This window comes from Panulirus ornatus, chromosome 42, assembly GCF_036320965.1.
Source record: "Panulirus ornatus isolate Po-2019 chromosome 42, ASM3632096v1, whole genome shotgun sequence".
NCBI classification, from domain to species: Eukaryota; Metazoa; Arthropoda; class Malacostraca; order Decapoda; family Palinuridae; genus Panulirus; species Panulirus ornatus.
Genome location: NC_092265.1, coordinates 5,881,328 through 5,889,123, shown reverse-complemented (window position 1 = coordinate 5,889,123; position 7,796 = coordinate 5,881,328).

Sequence of the window (7,796 nt, the reverse complement as noted above, 5' to 3'; positions counted from 1 at the left end):
TTTTGAGTATTTTGAACCATAGTCTCTAGGTCTTGGTCGTGGATAATAGGTTCAGGATTTAGCTCATTATACACAGCAGTTGAAGAAAAAAAAGTAAATAGATTCGGCATGCACAACTGAAGACCTATATACAACACGCAGGGAATACATGGGAAGTATTCTTTCTCCCCTATCCCCAGGGAAGGTATTAAGAATATATGGTGTGGGAGGGAAGTTGTTAGAAGGAGTGAAAAGTTTTTATCGAGGATGTAAGGCATGTGTACGTGTAGGAAGAGAGGAAAGTGATCGGTTCTCAGTGAATGTAGGTTTGCGGCAGCGGTGTGTGATGTCTCCATGGTTGTTTAATTTGTTTATGGATGGGGTTGTTAGGGAGGTGAATGCAAGAGTTTTGGAAAGAGGGACAAGTATGAAGTCTGTTGTGGATGAGAGAGCTTGGGAAGTGAGTCAGTTGTTGTTCGCTGATGATACAGCACTGGTGGCTGATTCATGTGAGAAACTGCAGAAGCTGGTGACTGAGTTCGGTAAAGGCCCCGATTACTCAAAATCTTTTTCACTCCATCTTTCCACCTCCAATTTGGTCTCTCACTTCTCCTCGTTCCCTCCACCTCCAACACATATATCCTCTTGGTCAATCTTTCTTCACTCATTCTTTCCATGTGCCCAAACCATTTCAAAACACCCTCTTCTGCTCTCTCAACCACGCTCTTTTTATTTCCGCACATCTCTCTTACCCTTACATTACTTACTTGATCAAACCACCTCACACCACATGTCCTCAAACATCTCATTTCCAGCACATCCACCCTCCTGCGCACAACTCTATCCATAGCCCACGCTTCGCAACCATACAACATTGTTGGAACCACTATTCCTTCAAACATACCCATTTTTACTCTCCGAGATAGTGTTCTCGACTTCCACATATTCTTTAAGGCTCCCAGGATTTTCACCCCCTCCCCCACCCTATGATTCACTTCCGCTTCCATGGTTCCATCTGCTGCAGATCCACTCCCAGATATCTAAAACACTCTACTTCCTCCAGTTTTTCTCCATTCAAACTACCTCCCAATTGACTTGACCCTCGACCCTACTGTACCTAATAACCTTGCTCTTATTCACATTTAACTCTTAACTTTCTTCTTTCACATACTTTACCGAACTCAGTCACCAGTTTCTGCAGTTTCTTACATGAATCAGCCACCAGCGCTGTATCATCAGCGAACAACAACTGACTCACTTTCCAAGCTCTCATCCACAACAGACTTCATACTTGCCCCTATTTCCAAAACTCTTGCATTCACCTCCCTAACAACCCCATCCATAAACAAATTAAACAACCTATCCTTGGGGATAGGGGAGAAAGAATACTTCCCACATATTTCTTGTGTGTCGTAGAAGGCGACCAAAGGGAGACCAAATTGGAGGTGGAAAGATGGAGTGAAAAAGATTTTGTGTGATCGGGGCCTGAACATGCAGAGGGTGAAAGGAGGGCAAGGAATAGAGTGAATTGGAGCGATGTGGTATAACCGCCCGGGTTGACGAGATGACAGTGGATTGAATCAAGCATGTGAAGCGTCTGGGGTAAACCATGGAAAGCTGTGTAGGTGTGTATATTTGCGTGTGTGGACGTATGTATATACGTGTGTATGGGGGGGGGGCCATTTCTTTCGTCTGTTTCCTTGCGCTACCTCGCAAACGCGGAGACAGCAACAAAGTATAAAAAAGAAAAAAAAAAAAAAATATATATATTATATATATTATATAATATATATATATAATATATATATATATATAGATATATATATATATAATATATATATATATTATATATATTCCCTGCCAAAAAAAAATTGTGGGAGATGTATAAAAGAAAGAGACAGGAGGTCAAGAGAAAGGTGCAAGAGGTGAAAAAAAGGGCAAATGAGAGTTGGGGTGAGAGAGTATCATTAAATTTTAGGGAGAATAAAAAGATGTTCTGGAAGGAGGTAAGACAAGGGAGCAAATGGGAACTTCAGTGAAGGGCGCAAATGGGGAGGTGATAACAAGTAGTGGTGATGTGAGAAGGAGATGGAGTGAGTATTTTGAAGGTTTGTTGAATGTGTTTTGATGATAGAGTGGCAGATATAGGGTGTTTTGGTGCAAAGTGAGAGGGTTAGGGAAAATGATTTGGTAAACAGAGAAGAGGTAGTGAAAGCTTTGCGGAAGATGAAAGCCGGCAAGGCAGCAGGTTTGGATGTATTGCAGTGGAATTTATTAAAAAAGGGGGTGACTGTATTGTTGATGGTTGGTAAGGTTATTTAATGTATGTATGACTCATGGTGAGGTGCCTGAGGATTGGCGGAATGCGTGCATAGTGCCATTGTACAAAGGCAAAGGGGATAAGAGTGAGTGCTCAAATTACAGAGGTATAAGTTTGTTGAGTATTCCTGGTAAATTATATGGGAGTGTATTGATTGAGAGGGTGAAGGCATGTACAGAGCATCAGATTGGGGAAGAGCAGTGTGGTTTCAGAAGTGGTAGAGGATGTGTGGATCAGGTGTTTGCTTTGAAGAATGTATGTGAGAAATACTTAGAAAAGCAAATGGATTTGTATGTAGCATTTATGGATCTGGAGAAGGCATATGATAGAGTTGATAGAGATGCTCTGTGGAAGGTATTAAGAATATATGGTGTGGGAGGAAAGTTGTTAGAAGCAGTGAAAAGTTTTTATCGAGGATGTAAGGCATGTGTACGTGTAGAAGAGAGAAAGTGATTGGTTCTCAGTGAATGTAGGTTTGCGGCAGGGGTGTGTGATGTCTCCATGGTTGTTTAATTTGTTTATGGATGGGGTTGTTAGGGAGGTAAATGCAAGAGTTTTGGAAAGAGGGGCAAGTATGAATTCTGTTGGGGATGAGAGAGCTTGGGAAGTGAGTCAGTTGTTGTTCGCTGATGATACAGCACTGGTGGCTGATTCATGTGAGAAACTGCAGAAGCTGGTGACTGAGTTTGGTAAAGTGTGTGGAAGAAGAAAGTTAAGAGTAAATGTGAATAAGAGCAAGGTTATTAGGTACAGTAGGGTTGAGGGTCAAGTCAATTGGGAGGTGAGTTTGAATGGAGAAAAACTGGAGGAAGTAAAGTGTTTTAGATATCTGGGAGTGGATCTGGCAGCGGATGGAACCATGGAAGCGAAGTGGATCATAGGGTGGGGGAGGGGGCGAAAATTCTGGGGGCCTTGAAGAATGTGTGGAAGTCGAGAACATTATCTCGGAAAGCAAAAATGGGTATGTTTGAAGGAATAGTGGTTCCAACAAAGTTATATGGTTGCGAGGCGTGGGCTATGGATAGAGTAGTGCGCAGGAGGATGGATGTGCTGGAAATGAGATGTTTGAGGACAGTGTGTGGTGTGAGGTGGTTTGATCGAGTGAGTAACGTAAGGGTAAGAGAGATGTGTGGAAATAAAAAGAGCGTGGTTGAGAGAGCAGAAGAGGGTGTTTTGAAGTGGTTTGGGGCACATTGGCATGGATAGAGTTTGATGATGAGGAAAGATTGACCAAGAGGATATATGTGTCGGAGTGGAGGGAACGAGGAGAAGAGGAAGACCAAATTGGAGGTGGAAAGATGGAGTGAAAAAGATTTTGTGTGATCGGGGCCTGAACATGCAGGAGGGTGAAAGGAGGGCAAGGAATAGAGTGAATTGGAGCGATGTGGTATACCGGGGTCGATGTGCTGTCAGTGGATTGAATCAAGGCATGTGAAGCGTCTGGGGTAAACCATGGAAAGCTGTGTAGGTGTGTATATTTGCGTGTGTGGACGTATGTATATACATGTGTATGGGGGGGTTGGGCCATTTCTTTCGTCTGTTTCCTTGCGCTACCTCGCAAACGCGGGAGACAGCGACAAAGTATAATAAATAAAATAAAAATATATATATATAGATATATATATATATATAATATATTATTTTTTTATTTTTTATTATACTTTGTCGCTGTCTCCCGCGTTTGCGAGGTAGCGCAAGGAGACAGACGAAAGAAATGGCCCAACCCACCCCATACACATGTATATACATACGTCCACACACACGCAAATATACATACCTACACAGCTTTCCTTGGTTTACCCCAGACGCTTCACATGCCTTGATTCAATCCACTGACAGCACGTTGACCCCGGTATACCACATCGCTCCAATTCACTCTATTCCTTGCCCTCCTTTCACCCTCCTGCATGTTCAGGTCCCGATCACACAAAATCTTTTTCACTCCATCTTTCCACCTCCAATTTGGTCTCCCTCTTCTCCTCGTTCCCTCCACCTCCGACACATATAACCACTTGGTCAATCTTTCCTCACTCATTCTCTCCATGTGACCAAACCATTTCAAAACACCCTCTTCTGCTCTCTCAACCACGCTCTTTTTATTTCCACACATCTCTCTTACCCTTACGTTACTTACTCGATCAAACCACCTCACACCACACATGTCCTCAAACATCTCATTTCCAGCACATCCATCCTCCTGCGCACTACTCTATCCATAGTCCACGCCTCTCAACCATACAACATTGTTGGAACCACTATTCCTTCAAACATACCCATTTTTGCTTTCCGACACACATATATATATATATATATATATAATATATATATATATAATATATATATATATATATAAAATATTAGTTTTATTTATTTATTTTGCTTTGTCGCTGTCTCCCGCGTTTGCGAGGTAGCGCAAGGAGACAGACGAAAGAAATGGCCCAACCCACCCCCATATACATGTATATACATACACGCCCACACACACAAATATACATACCAATACATCTCAATGTACACATATATATACACACACAGACACATACATATATATACACATGCACACAATGCACACTGTCTGCCTTTATTCATTCCCATCGCCACCTCGCCACACATGGAATAACATCCCCCTCCCCCCTCATGTGTGCGAGGTAGCGCTAGGAAAAGACAACAAAGGCCCCATTCATTCACGCTCAGTCTCTAGCTGTCATACAATAATGCCCGAAACCACAGCTCCCTTTCTACATCCAGGCCCCACACAACTTTCCATGGTTTACCCCAGACGCTTCACATGCCCTGATTCACTCCATTGACAGCACGTCGACCCCGTATACCACATCGATCCAATTCACTCTATTCCTTGCACGCCTTTCACACTCCTGAATGTTCAGGCCCATACATATATATATATATATATATATATTATATATATATATATATATATATATAATATATAATATATATATATATATGGCCTCCCCTGATGAGGACTTCTTTCTGTGACCTGAGCCTTTTACATAGAAAAATTATCACTAATTATCTCTACTGTAGCAGCTTATGATTTATTGTTATAATTTGTGTATAGTAGACCCCCAGTATATAATATGCTGCCATTTTGTTTAATAGGTTAATGATGTTAAACAAAGAACTCAGTAGATTAGTACATAACTGATCATAATTTGTGTTTACAGTTCAGTGAAGCAAACAGTGAACTGGTAATAGGAATGGAGTCAGCAGTGAGCTTTGAAACCTACTTAGAGATGAAGGAGAAACTAGAGTCCAGTGAAGCTATGATACAGGAGCTCCAGAATAACAATGCTCACATGCGTTCACAACTAGATGAACTTAGTTCTGCTGTGAGTAAATAGGCATCAGACTGTCCCTTCATATATTAGGATTCATCTTAATTTTTGATGACCCAGTACTGTCTTCAAGGCACAGCTCCAGAGAGCTTCATAAAGCTTGTGGTTGATGCTAGTTCCAGTATGTGAATTTTGCATCTTACCTGACCTCTTAGTTTATTTTGGTGCAATTTGTTTTATGTAATGAGTACATCTAAATGATTAACCCTTCGTCTGTTTTGTAAATGATAGAAGACACTAGGGTTTTTATTTTTTTCTTTATTTTTTGATCATCATGTACTGTCCTTATAATTTTATGATAACATGTTTTAACAGAAATTCAGTTGAATATGTTTTAGAATATGGAAAATTGGGAATAGGAAAGATAAGTATTACAGAGATGGAGCTTCATCCTCCTCATCCAGGAAGAAGGAAATGCTGATGAATGTACAGTATATGGTTGACCCATAAATGCTAGTCATCATCATCTGACAAATGTATACATGTCAGCAGCCGTTGTAACACCAGATAGTGGTCATTTTCATATGATGAATTAACTTTACCACCCTTGTTTAGATTTCCAGTTGACATTTTTAATGAAGTAGTGTATGGAGGTCTCTTCCATCAGTAGAAGGGCACTAGAAAACATTTTCCTTTCATTTTCCATCAACCAGCTGTTGGTCTACAGGTTGTGGATAAATGGTGACCCCATGGAAAGTGTGTAGATTATTAGATGACCTAAGTAATAAGCAGGAACTCAACTAAAAACCATAAATAGCATCCACCACCACAACAAATACAACAATACAAACAAAAACAACAAAAAGAAGATAGAACCAATAAAAAATAAGAAACACAAAATCAGCAAAAGAAACTAGCACAGAATACCATACACCTCGCCTCCCCACAAGCACGGAGCCCCTAAACCTCTACCTACACACATAACAACTACGAAAACACAAAAATCGAAAAAAACACACATACAAAACAACAAGCAAAAATACCAATAAAAAAATAAAAAACAAAAAACACTAGCTTTATATCCGATTTAAGCCAGTTTGTATCATTTAATTTTGGTAGGAATTGCACGGATAATACTCGAAAATGTGAAGTAGTGCCTTAAAAAGTGATTTTAGTGGTTTGAGTAAGAAGGAGAGAGGCCAGCACCCATTTCCCTCCATCCCCTCTGCTGGCCCTTTGCTCACAAGGAAGAAGTTATGCAAAAATTTTGCATGGTTTTCTCTTCACATAATCCTGCATTAGCAGTTTGTCATTGCTGTAAAAGCAGATTAAAAGTTTACATGGGTGTTCTGGCAATTGAAAGTTATTTCTTACATAGTTTTATTGTATCTTGCATTTAAACTTTGTGTATTCCAAATTAATTCATTTATTTATCATCACTTGCATATAATGTATTTAAGGCATATTTGCAAGTGATTACTTTTGAAACTGCATGATAACACATGACTTACAAGCTTTTCTAACGTTTGAGGTAATATTTGCTCTATATTTTCAAGGTGTAATTATTTCTGAAATGTACTTCTTTATGCTTTTAACTGTATTATGGTGATTTTTTGTGTTTTTACACAGGTGAAAAGCTTGCGAGAAGAGAACATGAGCCTACGATCCATGTATAGCAGTGGAGGCATAGGTGGAACCTTGTCCATCGTCTCATACATCTACACCACCTCCCCCATTTTACCCATCTACCATCTCACAGAGTCTTCACAATGGAGATGTGGATCCCCAGGTACTTTCCTTCCTGTAGAATTTTTTTTTTTTTTTTTTTTTTTTGAGTATTTTGAACCATAGTCCTCTAGGTCTTGGTCGTGGATAATAGGTTCAGGATTTAGCTCATTATACACAGCAGTTGAAGAAAAAAAAAGTAAATAGATTCGGCATGCACAACTGAAGACCTATATACAACACGCAGGGAATACATGGAAGTATTCTTTCTCCCCTATCCCCAGGGAAGGTATTAAGAATATATGGTGTGGGAGGGAAGTTGTTAGAAGGAGTGAAAAGTTTTTATCGAGGATGTAAGGCATGTGTACGTGTAGGAAGAGAGGAAAGTGATTGGTTCTCAGTGAATGTAGGTTTGCGGCAGGGGTGTGTGATGTCTCCATGGTTGTTTAATTTGTTTATGGATGGGGTTGTTA